This window comes from Piliocolobus tephrosceles, chromosome 12 (assembly GCF_002776525.5).
Source record: "Piliocolobus tephrosceles isolate RC106 chromosome 12, ASM277652v3, whole genome shotgun sequence".
In the NCBI taxonomy this organism is placed as follows: Eukaryota; Metazoa; Chordata; class Mammalia; order Primates; family Cercopithecidae; genus Piliocolobus; species Piliocolobus tephrosceles.
In genome coordinates this window covers 96,191,478-96,214,087 of record NC_045445.1, presented here as the reverse complement: position 1 = coordinate 96,214,087, position 22,610 = coordinate 96,191,478, and the positions used below count along the sequence as shown (strand labels likewise).

The 22,610-nt window shown below is 44.3% G+C and overlaps 1 long non-coding RNA gene, 1 other non-coding gene and 1 pseudogene across 4 annotated transcripts in view; 2 read left to right on the top strand and 1 right to left on the bottom strand.

Moving 5' to 3' along the window:
• The window catches only part of LOC111536177, a 106,013-nt gene that overhangs the window by 39,076 nt on the left and 44,327 nt on the right, over positions 1 to 22,610 (top strand). For 2 of the 3 annotated variants that reach the window (XR_002729665.3, XR_002729663.3), the window contains exon 4: positions 2,305 to 2,417. This is a non-coding gene — a long non-coding RNA (uncharacterized LOC111536177). Of the gene's footprint in view, positions 1 to 2,304; positions 2,418 to 13,064; positions 13,121 to 22,610 lie in introns of those variants that run through there. The other variant, XR_002729664.1, reaches the window with a different exon arrangement.
• Positions 1,767 to 1,827, top strand: LOC111536187. Its single transcript, XR_002729669.1, has one exon. It is a non-coding gene; the product is annotated as a U7 small nuclear RNA (small nuclear RNA).
• On the bottom strand, positions 14,728 to 16,373 carry LOC111536176 (annotated as a pseudogene).

Genomic DNA, 22,610 nt, shown 5'->3' with positions numbered 1-22,610 from the left:
TTTTTACTATATCTTTTATGTCGTTCATATTATTTGTGCCTTTTCTATTTTTTCTTGTAAGGTTCTCCAAAGATTTTTTTTTTAGCGATTGGCCTTGAAAAGCTTACCGTACATACTTAACCTAAAGTCCAAAGTTAAACATACTCCCCACCCAAACAATTCACAGACTTTATAAATCTTTAGTGTCTCCCAATTTACATGTTATTATGTCTACTATTTTTGTTCCTCCCTTATTAAGGATGACACTAACAATATCATTTTATGCAAACATTGTTTGCTTAAATACTCATTTACCTTTTATTTGCCCACCTTTCTTCTTTTACCTCAGATGTCATTTTTTGGGACGATTTTTTTTCTTCTTCTTCTTTTTTTTTTTTTTTTTTTTTTTTTGAGATGGAGTCTCACTCTGTCACACCTAGGCTGGAGTGCAGTGGCACGATCTGGGGTCACTGCAAGCTCCGCCTCCCGGGTTCACACCATTCTCCTGCCTCAGCCTCCCGAGTAGCTGGGACTAGAGGCGCCCGGCACCATGCCTGGCTAATTTTTTTTTTTTTTTTTTTTGTATTTTTAGTAGAGATGGGGTTTCACCGTGTTAGCCAGGATGGTCTCGGTCTCCTGACCTCATGATCCACCTGCCTTGGCCTCCCAAAGTGCTGGGATTACAGGCACGAGCCACTGCGCCCAGCCTGATTTTTCTTCCTCTTGAAATACATACAGAACTTTAGAAAATCCTTTAGTGTAGATCACTTAATTGGAAACTCTTAGTCTGTGTTTATCTATAAATGCCTTTTTTTCCCCTTTATTCTTCTTAAAAGATGGGTTTGCTAGGTACCTACTTCTGAATTACCTTTTTTAGAAGGATATTAAACACTGACACTAAGAAGACATTATGACACTCTCATCTGGTTTCCATTATTACCGTTGCAAAGTCTACTGTCACTCTAATTTTTTTTTGTAGGTGTTCTTTTTCTCTGGCTGCTTTGAAGGTCCTTTGGTTATTGGTTGACTCTATAAGATCTTTTTAGTTGGTGTTGTCTTGCAAATGTTCCTTTTTATAGCTTCCTAATCTTTCCCTATGAATGCAGTGTTTTCTTGTTGCTCCGATGACATTAAATAATAATGTCTTTTTAAAAAGTGTTCTCCCTACAATTTTATGTATTTATCTATTTATTGAGACAGAGGCTCACTCTATCACCCAGGCTGGAGTGCAGTGGCACGATCTCATCTCACTTCAACCTTCGCCTCCTGGGTTTAAGTGATCTTTCTGCCTCAGCCTCCCAAGTAACTGGGATTACAGGTGCCCGCCATCACACCCGGCTAATTTTTAGTAGAGACAGGGTTTCACCATGTCGGCCAGGCTGGTCTCAAACTCCGGACCTCAAGTGATCCACACACCTTGGCCTCCCAAGGTGCTAGGATTACAGGCGTGAGCCACCGTGCCCAGCCCTACATAATTTTTGTTTCCAAATATATATATTTCGTTGTCAGCAGCAGTGAGAAACTCACTGACACCAGATTTGGCCAAAGGCACCACAGATAACACAGGCATGACGTATTCTGAAGCCTTAGAAAGAATATGTATGAATAATGGGCCGGGGGAGGGGGGGGCTCTACTGTGTGCAAACATGGGTCAGTGCCACAGTTCTGTCACTTGCAAGTATGTTAGTGCAGTGGACTTGAGCCAGACTGCCTGGATTCAAATCCCAGAGCTGGTCAAGTCACTTGACCTCAAATTTCTGTAGTTTCTTCTGTAAAAATGGGGATAGTAGTGTTACAGGTCTTTCAGAATTTGTCTAGCAGGCATTCTGGTTTTTGCCAAAAGCCGCCTTAAAAAATAAATAAAACAAAAATGGGAATAGTAGTAATATGTACTTCATAGGATTATTGAGGGTATTAAATGGGTTAATCTACATAAAGTATTTAGAATAATGCATGGCATGTAGTAAGCACTGTATATGTGTTTGCTATTACTACCATTATTACTTTTGCTATGAGGGGATTGAAGGAAGAAGAGCTTCTATGGTGCAATGAGGAAAGGAATATATCCTGCCCTGTGTGTTCCCCTAATATCTTGGATATAAAAGCCATCCACAAAAAAACAAGGTCAGGAATTCAAAGGGGTCATTTGGGCACCTTAGAGTGTGGGATATCAAGTAGGCAGTCAGAATGGGATAGAATTCTTCAGTGAGAAGTATTGGCTATTTCCTTTTTGGAGCAGAGCAGTACCATATGGGAGAACAGCGACAGAGGGATAATCTAGGCTCAGGGGATTTCTTAAGCAGTTAATAATGCTTTTTCTCTTAGGAACTAACCTGTCAGGTACTGAGAGGCTTTGAAGATGGATGGCTCTTCAGGTTGGGGACACGCCTTTGTTAAGGGGCAAGACTGCTGCCCGGAGTTGATTCACATACTCAGAGGTAGGATTGACCACATAAAGAAAATGCTTTCAAGTCTTTGTTCTAAATTTTCTTTGACCCTCCGTAAGTTTGGGGAAAGTCCCAGCCTCAGTAACTACCTCAGTAACCATCCCAGACACAATGTAGAGGATATGAACAGGCAGAGTGGGGCATCTGGAAAACAGGTGCGTCGTGGGGAGGCCAGTCTGAGGAGCCATTAGTATTAAAATGGAAAGTTCAAGAGATACAAAAATTCTTAAAAAACTTTATCAAATCAAATCCAATAATGTATTACAAGGATAATGAATCATAACAAAATGGATTTTATCCCAGGAATGCAGGATTGGCTTGGCATTAGAAAATCAATCATGCAATTCAACATATTAACAAACCAAAAAGGAAAACCCATATGATTATTGCAATAAATGCAGAAAAAGCATTTGACAACATCTGACTTCCATTCCCGAGTTTAAAAAACAAAAACTCTTGGCAAACGAGAAGTAGAAGGGAACTTCTTCAATCTGATATGGGCATCTGCAAAATAACCCACAGCTAACATTATATTTACTGGTGAAAACTGAGTGCTTTCCCCCCAAGATCAGAAACAAAACAGAGATGTCCACTCTCACCACTTCTATTCAGCATTATACTGAAGGTTCTAGGCAGTGCAGTCAGGCAAGAAAAAGAAGCAAAAGGCATCCAAATTGGAAAGGAAGAAGTAAAACTGTATTTACAGAAAATGTGATCGTCTATGTAGAAAATCCAACTGAGTCCACCAAAAATAAAACCCTACTAGAACTAATAAGTGAATCCAACAAGTTTCAGGTTATAAGATCAATATACAAAAATTAGTTGTATGTCTATATACTAGCAATGAACAATTGGATACAGAAAATTTTAAAATACCATTTACAATAACATCGAAAAATGTGACTTAGGAATAAATCTCACAAAAGATGTGGGAGACCTATACACTTGTATTGCTGAGAGAAAGAGGAGCCAAATTAGTGAAAAACATTCATGGGTTGGAAAACTTAGTATTGTTATAATGTCAATTCTCCCCAAATTGATCCATAGATTAAATGTCATTCCTATAAAAATCTCAGCAGGCTTTTTGCAGAAATTGACAAACTGATCCTAAAATTCATATGGAAAGACACTACAGAGCCTGGTACAGTGTGTGGAAACCCTGGGTAGGGTTCAGCTTTCCCACAGAATTAGGATTATCAGTGGAGCACATATAGAGAGGAAAAACAGTGACAGGGTCTCCAGTTGCAAACAGGTCTACAAAGGATATGAACAAGCAATTTCCTGAAGTGGAAAACCCAAAAAGCTAACAGGCCTAATAAAAGATGTTCAAATGTATTAACAGAAAATTCTAAAATAAAACTACAGTGAGATTTTACTTTAGATTTCACAAACAGACAAAATGTTAAAAAGCTGGATTGGCCGGGCGCAGTGGCTCAAGCCTGTAATCCCAGCACTTTGGGAGGCCGAGACCGGTGGATCACGAGGTCAGGAGATCGAGATCATCCTGGCTCACATGGTGAAACCCCGTCTCTACTAAAAAATACAAAAAACTAGCCGGGCGAGGTGATGGGCTCCTGTAGTCCCAGCTACTCGGGAGGCTGAGGCAGGAGAATGGCGTGAACCCGAGAGGCGGAGCTTACAGTGAGCTGAGATCCGGCCACTGCACTCCAGCCTGGGTGACAGCAAGACTCCATCTCAAAAAAAAAAAAAAAAAAAGCTGGATCATGCCAAGTCCTTTAGTGGGGATAGGGGGTCACAGTGACCCTCTTGCATTGGGAGTGGGGACTTTGGCGTGGGGACTTTGGCAGCCATCCCAGAGATGAATGTGACACTATCCCCATGGGCCCTCCAAATAAATTCTCACACAGGTCCATAAAGCGTCATGTAGAAGAATGTTCATTATGGTGTGATTTGCAACAGTGGGAAGTCGAAGGCATGCTGGGTGTCCATCACCAGGGGCATACACAGGGAAATAGTGATGGGTGCATTCCACAGAGGACCTCCTAACCTTTACACCAGTGAGTTAGATGTACACAGGGCAACACGATGATCTTCAACACATAGCACTGAGTGAAAAAGAATGAACCGTATAACAATACTACTCATAAGTTAGAAATATATGCACATATACACCAAATACACACCTTACAGAAATGCACACAAACGGATGTAAGTTAAACACTTTTGAAAAATGCCTATGTCAGGGAGTGGGGAGGAATGGGAGTGTGGATGACAGGGAATAAATAAAACAAGAAAGCGGTGGAATTGCCAGGCACAGTGGCTCACACCTGTAATCCCAGCACTTCAAGAGGCCGAGGTGGGCAGATCGCTTGAGCCTAGGAGTTCAATTCCAGCCTGAGCAACATAGTGAGTTCTCATCTCTACAAAAAATACAAAATTAGCCAAATGTGGTGGTGCATGCCTGTGGTCCCAGCTACCAGAGGGGCTGAGGTGGGAGGATCGCTTGAGCCCAGGAGTCTGAGACTGCAGTGGGCCGAGATTGCATCACTGCACTCCAGCCTGACAGAGTGAGACCCTCTCAAAAAAAAAAAAAAAAGAAAAAGAAAAAGAAAAAAAAGAAAGCGGGGAGGAGAAAAAAACAAGCAGAAAGTGTCTGTTCCCTTGGCCTAGTCACCCACTCCCCATGGCATTCATCCTTTAGAGTCTACTCCACTGAGGAGGAAACAGCCACACCTACACTCTGTTAACCTGAGGCCAGAATGCCCAGGTGAGCCTGGCTCAGACGATCTGTACTCGGCTGGTTTTGAGTACGTGCTGCTGCGGCTCCTGCACACCCTCCCACCAGCACTGCAGCTGCCTGGAGCAGGTGTGGACGTGCATTTCACCCCACAGAAGTTACCTGCTGTGATCTACTATTAAGGATGGGGGCTGGTCAGAGTTTGGAAGTAAAGAGTTAGAGTGGCCCACTCCCCATCAAACCAGACCATATGGTAACTAATTTCTGGTCCGCACAACAGTCCTGCCAGCGCCCTGACTATGCTGAGGCATGGGTGTATTTTCCTGGCCTCATTTAGAACCTTACCCTCTGACTTCCCCAGAAGCAGCTCTTGTAAACTCTTAGGGAAACTGAAGCCACACTCGCTATGACTGAGAAATTCTCTTCAGCTTATCCTCTCCTGGGACTCTTCACCTAATTGTACCAATACTGCTCCTTCCATAACCAGCCAGGTGCATGCTTGCCATTCGGTTTTCAAAACAAAACAATACCTTGTTCAGTGATACATACATGGGAGGTGAAATTTTCTCAAAAGCAGGCCAGGCACAGTGACTCATGCCTATAATCCCAGCACTTTGGGAGGCCGAGGCGGGCTGATCACCTGAGGTCAGGAGTTCCAGACCAGCCTGGGCAACATGGAGAAATCCCGTATCTACTAAATATACAAAAATTAGCCGGACATGGTGGCATGTGCCTGTAATGTCAGCTGCTCAGGAGGCTGAGGCAGGAGAATCACTTGAACCCAGGAGGTGGGTTTTGCAGTGAGCTGAGATCGTGTCATTGCACTCCAGCATGGGCAACAAAAGTGAAACTCTGTCTCAAAAATAAAAAGAAAGAAAAAAAATTTTTTTTTTTGCAAAAATTGAGGAAATGAGAACATAAAGGTCAAGGTAGTGGTTTCTTCTGGGCGGGGGAAGGAGATGAGGGATCCACAGTTGGCTTCTCAAACTCTATAATGTTCTAGTTCTTAAGCCAGCTGGTGGGTAGATGGGTGTTTTCTTATATGTCTTTAAACTGTACATGGAAGTTTTCAGAACTTTTTTCTATGTTGAATACATTTAAAAGTTTGAAAGCAACACAAAGAGATTTCAAGCCCGATAACATTTGCATTTATCAGAACACATAGAATCAAAGAGAATGACAATAATCACATTGGAATATCTGCCTATGAAGGGGAGGGTGTTGGAAACGGGAGTGAGGAATGAAGGTAGAGTAAATACATGAATAAGTAAATAAAAAGATACGCATTTTACTGATCAAAGATAATAATGTAACATGACCAGTAGAGTATTTAGCTTCCTCCACCTTCTGCACCTGAGATTCAAAGGAAAAATAAATACTGAGCATGATCAAGAAACCGAACCTAACAAATCTGATTGATCCAAAACCAACAGGTACAAACTTCAATCACCTGAGTACCCAAAAGATTATTATAATCAAGTAAATCATTTCAACAGAAAGTTTTCTGAGGTGAAGGATTTTGAAGGCTCCTTCAAAAGTTGGTCATTTCTCCAAAGTTTTGTCGGGATTGCTTCCCAACATTCCTAAAGGATTCAGATGGGGCCCTCGGTTCATTAGCCCATTTCACAGTAAAACTCAAAAGCCAGTGGAGAAAGCAGGGGACTGAACTCATGTCCCTACAAGAGCAAAAGACCAAACCTTCATACCTTAGAAGCATAGCCCCATGTTGAACCATGTCTTGGAAATTGCCTCTGTAGCTTCAACACAAACAAAAATCTGGCTGTTGGAAAAATGTGTTTGATTTAACCCCAGCCATCCTTAGACTAGAAAAGAATCATGGGGGTTATATTGAGTCTGCTTGGATCACCCCTAGCCACACTCTTCCTCCTTTTGTCCCCCAATCCTAGTGTCCCTGTCTCCACTGATGAGCAAATGGACATTTCCCCTCAACACTGAGGTCACGTATTCTGCCTTGTCTCTGCACTCAGGTTGCCTCGCCAGATCTGCTGTGGGCTGCAGTTTTAGTTGAGATCATGTTAGTTAGTTAGTTCTTATCTTTTGAAATGGCTTTCTGTTACCATAGGATGCTTCACTGAGGTATGTGCCTTCCTGCCTAACCTTGTACGTCTACTGACATATCAGGTAGACATGTTCCTTGCAAACTAAACGTAGTAATGTGCTGCAGGCCAGCTGGAGTATCACCGGATCTCCACATGCCATTTGTGTCACCCTGGTGTGACCCACAGTAACTGTCTTTATGGGTTGAACCCTTCCTGAAGTCCCAGCCAACTTGTGGACAGCTGACTTTAACAAGGGAGGGCAGCTACTTAGGATGCTCCCGTTAAAATCAAAATCACACAGCACCTGTTGCCATCTTCTAGCCCTAGTGTCCACTTTCCATACTGGCAGAAGAGGGAAATGAGCCTATCATCAATGTCCTCCTCAAACTGGGTGTCTTAATGCCAACCCACAGTTTATACAACAGCTCTATCCTCCTGGTAAGAAAGTTTTATTTCTAAGAGCAGATGGGTCTGCCATCATGATCAGGACCCACACCACATTAGTGAACATATGTCACCCCTGTTCATCCCAGACTTCTGAATCCACCATCATCCCCTCTGTGAATCCAGTTCAGACTTCTTTGGGGTTGACCTGACCGACACTGTTTCTCTATCTTAGGACATCCCAATTCCCCAAAACTCTGTTTTCACCCACCATCAGCAACAGATAGTTTGTTTCTTTTTGTTTGTTTGTTTGAGTCCGAGTCTTTGCTCTTGTCGCCCAGGCTGGAGTGCAATGGCACAATCTCAGTTCACTGCACCCTCTGCCTCCCGGGTTCAAGCGATTCTCCTGCCTCAGCCTCCCGAGTAGCTGGGACTATGGGTGTAAACTATCACGCCCGGCTGATTTTTGTATTTTTACTAGAGATAGGGTTTCACCATGTTGGCCAGGCTGGTCTTGAACTCCTCACCTCAGGTGACCCGCCTGCCTCAGTCTCCCAAAGTGCTGAGATTACAGGCGTGAACCACCGTTCCTGGCCTTGTTTTTTGTTTGTTTGTTTGTTTTTGTTTTTTTGGGTTTTTTTGTTTGTTTGTTTCATTTTTAGGCAGGGTCTCACTCTGTCGCTCAGGCTGGAGTGCAGTGACATGATCATGGCTCACTGCAGCCTCGGACTCCTGAGCTCAAGGGATCTTCCTGCCTCAGCCTCCCAAGTAGCTGAGATTACAGGCGAGAGCCACCACACCCAGCATATATATATATGAATGTGTGTATACATACATATATATATATTTTTTTTTTTTTTTTTTTTTTTGAGATGAAGTTTCGCTCTTGTTGCCCAGGCTGGAGTGCAATGGCACAATCTCGGCTCACCGCAACCTCCGTCTCCTGGGTTTGAACGATTCTCCTGCCTCAGCCTCCCGAGTAGCTAGGATTACAGGCATGTGGCACCACACCCGGCTAATTTTGTATTTTTAGTAGAACGTCTCACTATGTTGCCCAGGCTAGTCTCAAACTCCTGGGCTCCAGCAATCCTCCTACCTCAGCCTTCCAAATTGTTGGGATTATAAACATGAGCCACTGCACCTGGCCACATTAGTATACTATTGATGTTGAACCATAACATTCTCTTTTTTTATTTGTAAAGAGACAAGGTCTTGCTCTGTCACCCAGGCTAGAGCAGCTAGGACTCCAGGTGCCTGCCACCTCACCTGGCTAATTTTTTATTTTTGTTTTTGTAGAGATGGGGGTTTTGCTAGGTTGCCCAGGCTGATCTTGAACTCCTGGCTTCAAGTGAACTCCTGCACTGGCCTCCTAAAGTGCTAGGATTACTGGTGTGAGCCACAGCACATAGCCTGAACCATAACATTCTTATATTCCTGGAGTAAACTCCACTGGGTCATAATCTGTATTTTTGAATGCACTATTAGTGTCTGTTAGCTAACTCTTGAGGGGAGATTTTTGTTTTATAAGTGGCCCTAGGATTTTCTTTTCTTGGGTTCTCCTATCCAGTTTTATAATTTAGGTTACGCTAACCTCAAAAAAAAAATAGGTTTTACTTTTGTTATTTATTATGCATATGATTGGAATTAACTATGCCTTGAAAGTTTGCTACAGCTCACCTACAAAACCCACTGGGGTTTTGAGAGAGAACAGTTCTTTGATTATCATTTTTATTTATTTAATACTTACTGGACTATTCAAGACCTTTCTATTTGTGCCATTTTTAGCATGGTGTATTTTTCTAAGAATGTATCATTTATTTTCATCTAGGTTTCTAAATTCATTGGCATGTCATTCATAATTCTTCACTTTTAAAAATTCTATTTTTCTGGTCAGGCTCAGTGGCTCACGCCTGTAATCCCGGCACTTTGGGAGGCCAAGGCAAGCAGATCACCTGAGGTGGGGAGTTCGAGACCAGCCTGACCAACATGGAGAAAGCCCATCTCTACTAAAACAAATACAAAATTAGCCGGGCGTGGTGGCACATGCCTGTAATCCCAGCTACTCCGGGAGGCTGAGGCAGGAGAATCGCTTGAACCCTGGAGGTAGACGTTGCGGTGAGCTGAGATCACACCATTGCACTCCAGCCTGGGCAACAAGAGAGAAACTCCGTCTCAAAAAATATATATATATTTTTTTCCCTGTTATTGTCCCCCTTATCATTTTATATCTTGGTTTTTGTTTGTTTGTTTGTTTTTTGACAGAGTTTCGCTCTTGTTGCCCAGGCTGGAGTGCAATGGCATGAGCTCGGCTCACCACAACCTCCGCCTCGCGGGTTCAAGCGATACTCCTGCCTCGGCCTCCCAAGTAGCTGGGATTACAGGCATGCACCACCACGCCTGGCTAATTTTTGTATTTTTCGTAAAGACGGGGTTTCACCATGTTGGTCAGGCTGGTCTCCAACTCCCGACCTCAGGTGATCCACCCACCTCTGCCTCCCAAAGTGCTGGGATTACAGGCGTGAGCCACCGTGCCTGGCCTGTATCTTGGTTTTTTAATTTTCTGTTTTTTTCTTGATCACTGGCCAGAAGTCTGTCTCTCTTATTAGTCTTTTCAAATAATCTGCTTTGGTTTGCTTGATTTTCACTGTTGTCTTTTGTTCTCTATTTTATGTCTGCCTTATTTCTTTCTTCTTTGAATTTATTTTTATTTGTTTATTTTTTTGAGACGGAGTTTCACTCTTGTTGCCCAGGCAGGAGTGCAATGGCACGATCTCGGCTAACCACAACGTCCGCCTCCCGGGTTCAAGTGATTCTCCTGCCTCAGCCTCCTGAATAGCTGGGATTACAGTTATGCGCCATGATGCCCAGGTAATTTTGTATTTTTAGTAGAGATGGAGTTTCTCCATGTTGGTCAGACTGGTCTTGAACTCCCGACCTCGGGTGATCTGCCCGCCTCAGCCTCCCAAAGTGCTGGGATTACAGGCGTGACTCACCCCGTCCGGCCTTTGTTTCTTTGAATTTAGAAATATAAACAATGTGTCATTGGCACAGAAACAGAAAAGTAGACCAATACAACAGCATAGATACAGACACGTGTATATAAAAACCTAATGTATAGACCGGGTGCGGTGGCTCAAGCCTGTAATCCCAGCACTTTGGGAGGCCGAGACGGGCGGATCACGAGGTCAGGAGATTGAGACCATCCTGGCTAATATGCTGAAACCCCGTCTCTACTAAAAAATACGAAAAACTAGCCAGGCGAGGTGGCGGGCGCCTGTAGTCCCAGCTACTCGGGAGGCTGAGGCAGGAGAATGGCGTAAACCCGGGAGGCGGAGCTTGCAGTGAGCTGAGATCCGGCCACTGCACTCCAGCCTGGGCGACACAGCGAGACTCCGTCTCAAAAAAAAAAAAAAAAAAAAAAAAAAAAACCTAATGTATAACAAATCAAGGGAGAAAGGACAGTTGCTTAGTTAAAGGTGTTGAGAAAACTGGCTCATGACAGAGAACAATAAAACTGGATCCCTTCCTCATGACATGTACAAAAATGTATTCTAGGGGACGGGCACGGTGTCTCAACACCTGTAATCCCACCACTTTGGGAGGTCATGGTGAGCAGATCACTTGAGGTCAGGAGTTCGAGACTGGCCTGGTCAACCAGACATGGTGAAACACCATGTCTACTAAAAATACAAAAAATTAGCCAAATGTGGTGGCATGTGCCTGTAGTCCCAGCTACTCAGGAGGCTGAGGCAGAAGAAGCTCTTGAACTCAGAAGGCAGAGGTTGCAGTGAGCCAAGATCGTGCCACTGTACTCCAGCCTGGGTGACAGAGCGAGACTCCATCTCAAAAAATAAAAAAAGGATTCTAGGTAGATTGAGGACCTCAATGTGAAAATAAAACTTTGTAATGTTAATAAAAATTGTAGGGAGATGTCTGTGACCTAGGGGCTTGGACAGAATTTTAAGACTATAACCCATATGCTGAAGAGACGATTGGATTATAGCAAAATTAAGGATTTATGCTCAATAAAAGACACTATGGACAAAAGTAAGAGATAATATGCAGATTGAGAGAGGATATTTGCAATGTGTAAACCAACAAGGGATTTGATACCTAGAATATAAAAAGATTTCCTGTGAATCAGCAAGAAGAGAGGTTGGGTGTAATGATTTACACCTGTAATCCCACTACTTTGGGAGACTGAAGCAGGAGGATTGCTTGAGGCCAGGAGTTTGAGACCAGCCAGACAATACAACATGACCCTGTCTCTAGAAAAAAAAAAAAAAAAATTATTACCTGGTTGTGGTGGCACACGCCAGTCATCCTAGCTACTTGGGAGGCTGAGGCGGGAGGATCACATGAGCCCAGGAGTTTGAGGTTACAGTGAGCTGTGGTCATGCCACTGCACTCCAGCCTGGGTGACAGGCAAGACTCTGTTTTTAAAAACAAAACAAAAGAAGAAGAAGGAAGAAGGAGAAGGAGGAAGGAGGAGGATGAGGAAGGGGAAGAAGGAAGGGGAAGGACAAAAGAAGAAGGAAGAAAGAAAAAGAAAGAAGGAGAAGACAGCAATGCTAATAGAAAATTAGCCAAAGCACACAATAGGCAATTTGCAGAGGAAGAAATTTGAAAAGCCAGCAGTATATAATGAGGTGTTCAAGATCTTTGCAAATCTGAGGAATTAAAATAACAGGTATTACTTTATCAGCCCGACAAATTTAAGAAGCAGGGTAATGCCAAGTGGCGGTGGGGGTGTAAGGACCTACAAACCCTCCTGCATGGCTAATGGGAGTGTGGACTAGGGCAGCTATTCCGAAGAGCTGTCTGGAAGTACCCTGTCAAATTAGATATGCATTTACTGGGCCAGGTGCGGTAGCTCATGCCTGCAATCCCAGCACTTTGGGAGGCAGAGGCAAGTGGAGAGCCTGAGGTCACTCAGGAGTTCCAGACCAGCCTGGCCATCATGGCAAAACCCTGTCCCTACCAAAAATACAAAAATTAGCTGGATGTGGTGGTGCATGCCTGTAATCCCAGCTGATACTCAGGAGGCTGAGGCAGGAGAATCGCTTGAACCTGGGAGGCAGAGGTTGCAGTGAGCCAAGATCGCACCACTGCCCTCCAGCCTGGGTAACAGAGTGAGACTCTGTCTCAAAAAAAAGAAAAAGTAAATGCATTTACTGTATGACCCAACAATTCTGTTCCTGGGTACAGTAAATCCCAGGGAAGTACACAGATATATAAGGGGCCATATGCAAGGGTGTTCATCACAGCATTAAGCACATAAAGGGCAAAAACAAAATGTATGTCCCTCCAAATTAGAAGTTTCCAAGGGCAAAAAAAGCACAAGTCTTCTCTCATTAGTTTCCTAGCCTGTGTGCCCAGGTACCCTACAGTGCTGCATTTCAGTTCCAGGGGTGAGAGTTATCAATAGTTATAATTTTTTAAATAATTATAAATGTTTTTAAAGTATCTCTAACATTTGCAACTGTGTTTTTCCAGTTTAAAATGATTTTGAAGGCCAGGCATGGTGGCTCACGCCTGTAATCCCAGCACTCTGGGAGGCTGAGGCAGGTGGATCACTCGAGGTTAGGAGTTCGAGACCAGCCTGACCAACATGATGAAGCCCTGTCTCTACTAAAAATACAAAATTAGCCAGACGTGGTGGTGCATGCCTATAATCCCAGCTACTCAGGAAGCTGAGACAGGAGAATCACTTGAACCCGGGAGCCAGAGGTTGCAGGGAGCCGAGATCGCGCCATTGCACTCTAGCCTGGGCAACAAAAGCGAAACTTTATCCCAAAAATAAAATAAGTAAAATAAAATCATTTTGAAATTGTATTTGAACAGTGTGGTGTTTCACACAGTTCCCTCTTTGAACATCTTGGTCCAGTGCAAGATGTAGTGTGTGGCTCCTACTACCAGAGAGGAGCTGTGAGGGGCTGCAGTATACAGCACTTCTGTGACCTTCTGTGGGAATCATTCGACTTAACCTGATTTTTGCCTTGCTCCTGCTCATCAAGATACTTTGTTGGTGTGCATATGTGTAGTATTTAAATACTTACTAGATTCAATCTGCTCTTTTCACAATTTTTTCTGGTAACATGGAAGCTGTATCTTTTATTATTAGAATCAGCATCTGTTATTAGGCGCTGCTTTAAAGGAACATAACTGATTTCATTTTCTTAGTTGTTATTTACCCCATTGTTTTATCTTCCCTTCCTCCCTTCTTCCTCTTTCCTTTTTTCTTTCTCTCTGTCCCTCATTCCTTCTTGCTCTCACTCTCCCCAATTTCTCCTCCTCCCACTCTCTATTATTGGATTTTTTTTTTGTAACGGCAGCACTTTTATTTTTCCTTACACAATGACGTGTTGCTGGGGCCTAATGTTCTCACATAACAGTAGAAAACCAAAATTTGTTGTCATCTCTTTAAAGAATTGAGAATTATGTACAAAAAACCCTTACATAAATTAAAAGGATGAATATATCTACAGGTGTAAATCCAAACCACTTCCAACTCAAGGCAAGTAACAGCCCACGATGTTCTTGCAGGAAAACATCAGCTAAGAAAGGAAACTGGGTCCTATGGCTTGGACTTTCCAACTCTGACAGACCAGAAGGATAGAAACAACTGGTTCAGGAGCCCTTGCCAGCCTCTAGAGAAATCCCAGAACACTCAGCCCTGACACATTAATACCCTGCACATATTGGAGACTGCTGGCCACGCAGACTCACCAAGCCACAGACTTGTCTTCCACAAGCACATTCTTACCTCAGCCACAAAGTGGCCAAGCCACATGTACTAAAGGTTGAAATCAAAGACATGTACAGGGTATTAAACACATACCAAGGGGAACAGTTAACTTGATTATAACTTGAATAGAAAGTCAAAATCAGCAACAAGTCTACAATCCAGTGCCGATATCAGATACAAGCTTCAAGGACAAATTTCTTTGTGTGTGTGTGATTTTTTTTTGCTTGTTTATTTGTTTGTTTGTTTGTTTGTTTTGAAACAGAGTCTCACCCTGTTCCTGTTGCCCAGGCTGGAGTGCAGTGGTGCAATCTCGGCTCACCACAACCTCTGCCTCCCAGGTTCAAGCGATTCTCCTGCCTCAGCCTCCCCAGTAGCTGGGATTATAGGCGAATGCCACCATGCCTGGCTAATTTTTGTATTTTTAGGAGAGACGGGGTTTCACCATGTTGGCCAGGCTGGTCTCGAACTTCTGACCTTGTGATCCACCTGTCTAGGCCTCCCAAAGTGCTGGGATCACCTGACCACAAATTTCTTTTTGAAGGCTTATTCCAGTTTTGTGAGGCTAGCATGAGTTTTATGCATTTGCCAGGGGCAAATTTCTACTCCTGAATTAACCCATGCAGCAAATGCTGAACATCTGCTCGCAGTCCATTTAGAGGCATTTGCAGTGGACGATGGAGGGGCCAGACTCGTCATACATAGCTAATTGCTAATCCACATCTGCTGGAAGGTGGACAGTGAGGCCAGGATGGAACCACCGATCCACACCGAGTACTTGTGCTGTGGGGGCATGATGATCTTGATCTTCATGGTGCTGGATGCCAGGGCGGTGATGCCAGGGTACATGGTGGTGCTGCCACACAGCACTGTGTTGACGTACAGGTCTTTGCAGATGTCCACGTCACACTTCATGATGGAGTTGAAGGTGGTCTTGTGGATGCCGCAGGATTCCATGCCCAAGAAGGAAGGCTGGAACAGTGCCTGCAGACACCAGAACCACTTGTTGCCGATGGTGATGACCTGACCTGGCCGTCGGGCAGCTTGTAGCTCTTCTCCAGGGAGAAGGAGGATGTGGCAGTGTCCATCTCCTGCTCGAAGTCCAGGGCGACGTGGCACAGCTTCTCGTTGATGTTGCACACAGTCTCCTGCTTGGCCGTGACGGTGAAGCTCAGTGAGGATCTCCATGAGGTAGTTGGTCAGGTCCCAGCCATCCAGGTCCAGACGCAGGATGGCATGGGGGGAGGGCATGGCCCTCGTAGATGGGCACCATGTGGGTGACCCTGTCTCCAGAGTCTATGACAATGCCAGTGATGCGGCCAGAGGCTTAGAGGGACAACACAGCCTGGATGGCCACATACATGGCTGGGCTGTTGAAGGTCTCAAACGTGATCTGAGTCATCTCGTCTCTCTTGGCCTTGGGATTTGGGGGTTTTGCTCAGCAGCACCGGGTGCTTCTCCAGGGCCATGCACAGCTTGTTGTAGAAGGTGTGGTGCCAGATCTTCTCCTTGTCATCCCAGATGGTGATGATGCCATGCTCGATAGGGTACTTCAGGGTCAGGATGTTGTGCTTGCTCTGGGCCTCGAGGCCCATGTAGGAGTCCTTCTGGCCCATGCCCACCATCACACCCTGGTGCAGGGGGTGCCTGACGATGGAGGTGAACACAGCTCCGGGGCCATCCATCCCCAGCAAAGCCAGCTTTGCACATGCCAGAGCCATTGTCAACGACAAGCGTGGCGATCTCTTCTTCCATTGCAACCTGTGGAGGAGCGGGGTGGCAGAGCCGTGGGAGGACATGGTGTACGGGCTGGTGGCAGCAAGTGAGTGTATTACTGGATTTTGAAGTTAACAATTAGCCAAATACTGATTTTTGATGGAAATTCATTCTGAATTATTTTCTTTTAAAAAAAATAGAAAGCATGTAACAGGAGAATTAATTAAATTGATTCCTTGGCTCGGTGGCTATGCCTGTAATCTCAGCACTTTGTGAGGCTGAGGTGGGTGGATCAGTTGAGTCCAGGAGTTTGAGACCAGCCTGGGCAACATGGCGAAACCCCATTTCTACTAAAAATTCAAAAATTAGCCAAGCATGGTGGTGCGTGCCTGTAGTCCCAGCTACCCAGGAGGCTGAGGCATAAGAATTGCTTGAGCCTAGGAGGCAGAGATTGCAGTGAGCCGAGATTGTGCCACTGCACTCCAGCCTGGGCAGCAGAACCAGACCCTGTCTCAAAAACAAACAAAAAGTCTGTCTAAGCTGGGCATGGTGGCTCATGCCTGTAATCCCAGCACTTTGAGAGGCTGAGGCAAGTGGATCACCTGAGGTCAGGAGTTTGAGATCAACCTGGCCAACATGGTGAAACCCCATCTCTACTAAAAATACAAAAATTAGCTGGGCATGGTGGTACATGCCTGTAATCCTAGCTACTCAGGAGGCTGAGGCAGGAGAATGACTTGAACCTGAGAGGCAGAGGTTGCAGTCAGCCTAGATTGCACCACTGTACTCCAGCCTGTGTGATAAGAGTGAGACTCTGTCTCAAAAGAAAAGAAAAAAAAAAAATGTCCATACATGAGTGTAAGTAATACTTTGTGAATTTTTAGACTTTTTATTAACCACCAGAGAATTTTTTTTTTTTTTTTTTTTTTTTTTTTTTTTTTTTGAGACGGAGTCTCGCTCTGTCACCCAGGCTGGAGTGCAGTGGCCGGATCTCAGCTCACTGCAAGCTCCACCTCCCGGGTTTGCGCCATTCTCCTGCCTCAGCCTCCCGAGTAGCTGGGACTACAGGCGCCCGCCACCTCGCCCGGCTAGTTTTTTGTATTTTTTAGTAGAGACAGGGTTTCACTGTGTTAGCCAGGATGGTCTCGATCTCCTGACCTCGTGATCCGCCCGTCTCGGCCTCCCAAAGTGCTGGGATTACAGGCTTGAGCCACCGCGCCCGGCCACACCAGAGAATATTTACTACACCTGGGTGTTTTTTTAAAGAATACTGTTTTTATTCTGAAATATGTAGATCATTTTGCATATATCAGCCAGTGTCCCTTACATAATTTATTTCATGTAATTTTCATCTTTCTCATGTAAAACAGTTACTATTTAATCTTTCCCATGTAAATCTCAGTTCAGCCACTTAGTGGATCCAGTCTCCAGGCAGCTGCCTTAGTCTTTCTGTGTCTCAAGTACTTCTAATCCATATTGTAGAGTGAGGTGAATTTATAGATTTCAAGATCTATAAGTTCTAAAGATCTATAGATGAATTTATAGATTTCAGGATTATACCTGGGTTTTTTAGAATGTTTCAATGCAATTTATTTTAAAGCACTCTTAATGCATTTAAGTTTTATTTTTAAATGCATTAAAATTTAAATTAATTTTTGAACATTTAAAACATTAATTTTTAACATTTAAAATTAATTTTTCTTTTTGGTAAATACTGGGTCTCACTATGTTGCCAGAGCTAGTCTTGAACTCCTGGCCTCAAGAAATCCTCCCGCCTCAGCCTCCCAAAGTGCTGGGATAGAGGCACAAGCCACCATGCCTGGCCAAAATTAATTTTTGAGCCAAACATGGTGGCCCACACCTGTAGTCCCAGTTACTCAGGAGGCTGAGGCAAGAGGATTGATTGAGCCCAGGAGTTTGAGTTTGTGGCATACGATGATTGTGCCTATGAATAGCCATTGTACTCAAGCCCGGGCAATATAACTAGACCCCATCTCTAAATAATAGTAATTTTTTAGAACCTAACATGTAAATTTAATTTATACAAATATTTATTTTAAAATCTGTATTAGGGTTCTCCAGGGAAACAGAATCAATAGGATATATATGAGCGAGCGAGCTAGAGAGAGAGAAAGACAGACAAACAAAGATTCATTGTAGGGAGTCAACTCACATGATTGTGTAGGTTGACAAGTCCCAATATCTGCAAGGTGAGTTGTCAGGAGGAAGACCCAGGAGTACCAGTGGTGTAGTTCCAGTTCAAAGGCTGGCAGACTCAAGACCCAGGAAGAGCTGATGTTTCCGCTTAAGCCTGAAGGGAAGAAAACGCTGATATTCTAGTTTGAAGGCGGGCAGGAGAATTCACTCTTACTTCGGGAAGGGTAATCCTTTTTGTTCTATTCAGGCCTTCAACTGATTGGGTGAGGCCCACCCACATCAGGGAGGGCACTCTGCTTTACTCAGTCTACCAATTTAAATGTTCCTATGTTCCTATCACCAGGAACATCCCCAAAGAAACCCCAGAATAATGTTTGACCAAATATCTGGGCACCCCAAGACCCAGTCAAGTTGACACATACAATGAACCATCACAAATCCATGCCTTGTGAACTTGGCACCCATATAACACCTCCTTAAACCATATTTAATCGTCAAATGAAGACCATAACAAGGTCATAATTCCATCTAACGTGATAAAACTATTCTGCCTACAACCGAAAGCGCACTAACCATTTCCCCAGCAAAAGAGGTAAAGTCCTTTACTGATGTTTACTCTTCTTTGATATCCTGTAACTTAAATACTATGATGTAAAGTTAACAATTCTTAAATACTATTATTTAAAGCCAATACACCTTATGTTACATGATAAGGGAATAAGAGAGGGAAGAAAACATAAGTATTTGATATATACAAACAACTATATTCATAACAAAATAAGGAGGAAATATGGCAATTGCAGCTCTTGTTTCTGTAACTAGTCACATGATAACTGATATTTATAACTACCTTCTTCCACTATCCATTCCATATTCTTCAGCAAGCAGCTCAGCTAGTCATAGTTCTTTACTGGTAGGGTAACCCAAACCTTCATTGCTGTAAAATCTGGGCCATTAGTAGTTCTGCCTAGATTGGGTTGTTGTCATTTTCCATTGACCTTAGGCATAAGGGATGGTAACACTAAGAGATTCTCTAGAGGATTTCCTGTATTCTAGAATACTCTTTCTTCTCTCCATTGTGGAGTAGTAGTCCAGTTTCCCCTTGGTAGACAAGGTCAATCACTCTAACCAACACCAGAACTCCCTTCTTTGCCTTAACTTCTAGCTCAATGGAATCGTTGTGTCTCCTGGTAGAAGCATTCCTCCCTTTGGAACTGAAACCTCTAGGCTAGCAGACCAAAAGGTCTCTGTAACAGGAGGAGAAATTTTGCTAGTGGGTCACTAGGGTTGATGGGGACCCATTGATTTCCACCCATTGATTCATGGATCTGTGAATCCTGGGTGTGGGAGAAACAACACCATATATTAGATACAGATTCAGAGTATATAGAGACTTCTGGAGAATCTTACCCTAGCCCTGCAAGGGTATTGTAACCTAGCTGGCACTGTAACTAAGTCTTCCAAAGTCCATTCCACCATTCTTTCAAGCCAGCTATTTCAGGATGGTGGGGAACATGGTGAGAGCAGTGAATTCCATGAGCATGGGCCCATTGCTGCACTTCTTTGGCTGTGAAATTAGTTCCTTAACCAGAAGCAGTGCTGTATGGAATAATATGATGGTGGATAAGGAATTCTGTAAGACCATGGATGGTAGTTTAGGCAGAAGCTTTGTGTGCATGGAAGGCAAACCAGTATCTAGAGTGTCTGTTCCAGTAAGGACAAAACATTGCTTCCTTACTGATGGAAGCAATCCAGAGTAATCAACCAGATAGCTGACAGATCTCCCCAGGAATTATGCGATATTGGAAACTCAGTGATAGTCTCTGCTGGTGGTAGATTAGACACTCAGCAGTGGTCATAGTCAGGTTGGCTTTCATGAGTGGGAGTGCATGTCGCTGAGCCCATGCATAACCTCCATCCCTGGCACCATGGCCACTTTGTTCGTGAACCCATTGGGCAATGAGGGGATAGTTGGGGAAAGAGGCTAACTGGTATTCACAGAAACGATTATTCTGTCCACTTGACTATTAAAATCCTCCTCTGCTGAGGTCACCTTTGGTGAGGATTCACATGGGACATAAATATCTTCACTTTTTTTGACCCACATAAGGAAGTCTATCCATATACCTTTTCCTCAGATTTCCTTGTCACTAGTTTTCCAACATGTTCCTCCCAAGTCCCTGACCATCTAACCAGACCATTCGTCACACCCCACAAATCAGTATATGATTGCATATCTATCCCTTTCTCCTTCCAAGCAAAGTGAACAACTAGGTGCACTGCTTGGGAGTTCTACCCACTGGGAGGATTTCCTTTCACTGTCCTTCAGGGATGTCCTAGGAAGGGGTGATAGTGCTGCAGCTGTCCACTTTGGGGTGGTGCCTACATACCATGCAAAACCATCTGTAAACCAGGCCCAAGTCTTCTCTTCCTCTGTCAGCTGACTGTTGGGAACTCCCCATGAGGCCACAGGTGCAGACTGGGAGAGAGAAGACTGTGTATCAGGAGTGGAGACCATGAGCATTTGGGCCACTTCTTCATGTAGCTTGTGCCTTCAGGGCCTGCTCAGGCCCCATCACATATTTACCACTTCCATTTGGTGATGGAGCACTGGTGTGCACACCCAACTTTATGGCTTGCTGGGTCAGATAACACCCAGATCATGATGGGCAGCTCAGGTCCCATGGTAATTTGGTAGCCTATGGTCAAGTGTTGTTTCTACTAAAACCCAGTAGCAGATCAAGAGCTGTTCTCAATAGGAGAGTGGTTATCTGCAGGAGATGGCAAGTCTTTGCGGCTAAAATCCTAAAGGCCTGAGCTGTGGTTCACCTGTGCGGGCCTGCCAAGAGCTCCGAACAACATCCCTAAATGCCACTGTCATTTCAAGCACCACTGTCATTGGATCTGCTGGAGCATATGCCTCAAGTGGCAGAGCAGCTTGCAGAGCATCCTGGAGCTGTTGCAGAGCCTTCTCTTATTCTGGACCCCACTCAAAACTAGCAGCTTTTCAGGTCGCTTCATAAATAGGCCAGAGAAACAAAGCCATATGAGTAATATGTTGCCTCCAAAATCCAAGGAGGTCCTATATATTAGTCTGTTTTCATACTGCTAATGAAGACATATCTAAGACTGGGTAATTTATAAAGGAAAGAGATTTAATTGACTCCCAGTTCCATATGGCTGAGGAGGCCTCACAATCGTAGTGGAAGGGGAATGAGGAGCAAAGTCACATCTTACATAGTGGCAGGCAAGAGAGCTTCTGCAGGGGAATTCCCATTGACAAAATCATCAGATCTCGTGACACTTATTTGCTACCACAGAACAGTATGGGGGAAACTGCCCCATGATTCAATTGGCTCCACCTGGCCCCACCCTTGACACGTGGGGATGATTGCAATTCAAGGTGAGATTTGGGTGGGGACACAGCCAAACCATATCACCCTACTACTAGGTGTTGTGCCTCATTTTTCGGTTTTAGGAGGGTCCAGATGCAACAACCTACCCTTCATTTTAGCGGGAATATCTCTGGCCAGGCACAGTGGTTCATGCCGGTAATCTTAGCACTTTGGGAGGCCAAGGCAGACAGATCACTTGACCTTAAGAGTTTGAGACCAGCCTGCACAACATACCGAGACTCTGTCTCAAAAAAATTAAAAAATCAGGCTGGGCATGGTGGCTCATGCCTGTAATCCCAGCCCTTTGGGAGGCCGAGGCAGGCAGATCGCTTGAGGTCAGGAGTTTGAGATCAGCCTGGCTAACATGGTGAAACCCCTTCTCTACTAAAAATACAAAAATTATCTGGGCATGGTGGTACGCACCTGTAGTTGCAGTTACTTGGGAGGCCGAGGCAGGAGAATCACTTGAACCCGAGAGGCAGAGGTTGCAGTGAGCCTAGATTGTGCCACTGCACTCCAGCCTGGGCAACAAGAGTGAGACTCCATCTCAAAAAAAGCAAACAAAAATCAAATAGAAGGAGTACCTCAATATGCCCTACACCACTGAAGCCCTAGGAATTTCACTGAGGTAGAAGGTCCCTGGAGTTTTTTTCGGATTTATTTTCCACTCTCTGTCATGCAACTGTCTTACCAATGTCTAGAGTAGGTACTAGTTCTCTCTCACTAAATCCAGTCACCATAATCTCATTGATGTCATGGACCAGTGTGATATCTCTTGAAAGGGAAAAATGTGGCCGGGCGCAGTGGCTCAAGCCTGTAATCCCAGCCCTTTGGGAGGCCGAGACGGGCGGATCACGAGGTCAGGAGATCAAGACCATCCTGGCGAACATGGTGAAACCCCGTCTCTACTAAAAAATACAAAAACTAGCCGGGCGAGGTGGCGGGCGCCTGTAGTCCCAGCTACTCAGAAGGCTGAGGCAGGAGAATGGCGTAAAACCCGGGAGGCGGAGCTTGCAGTGAGCTGAGATC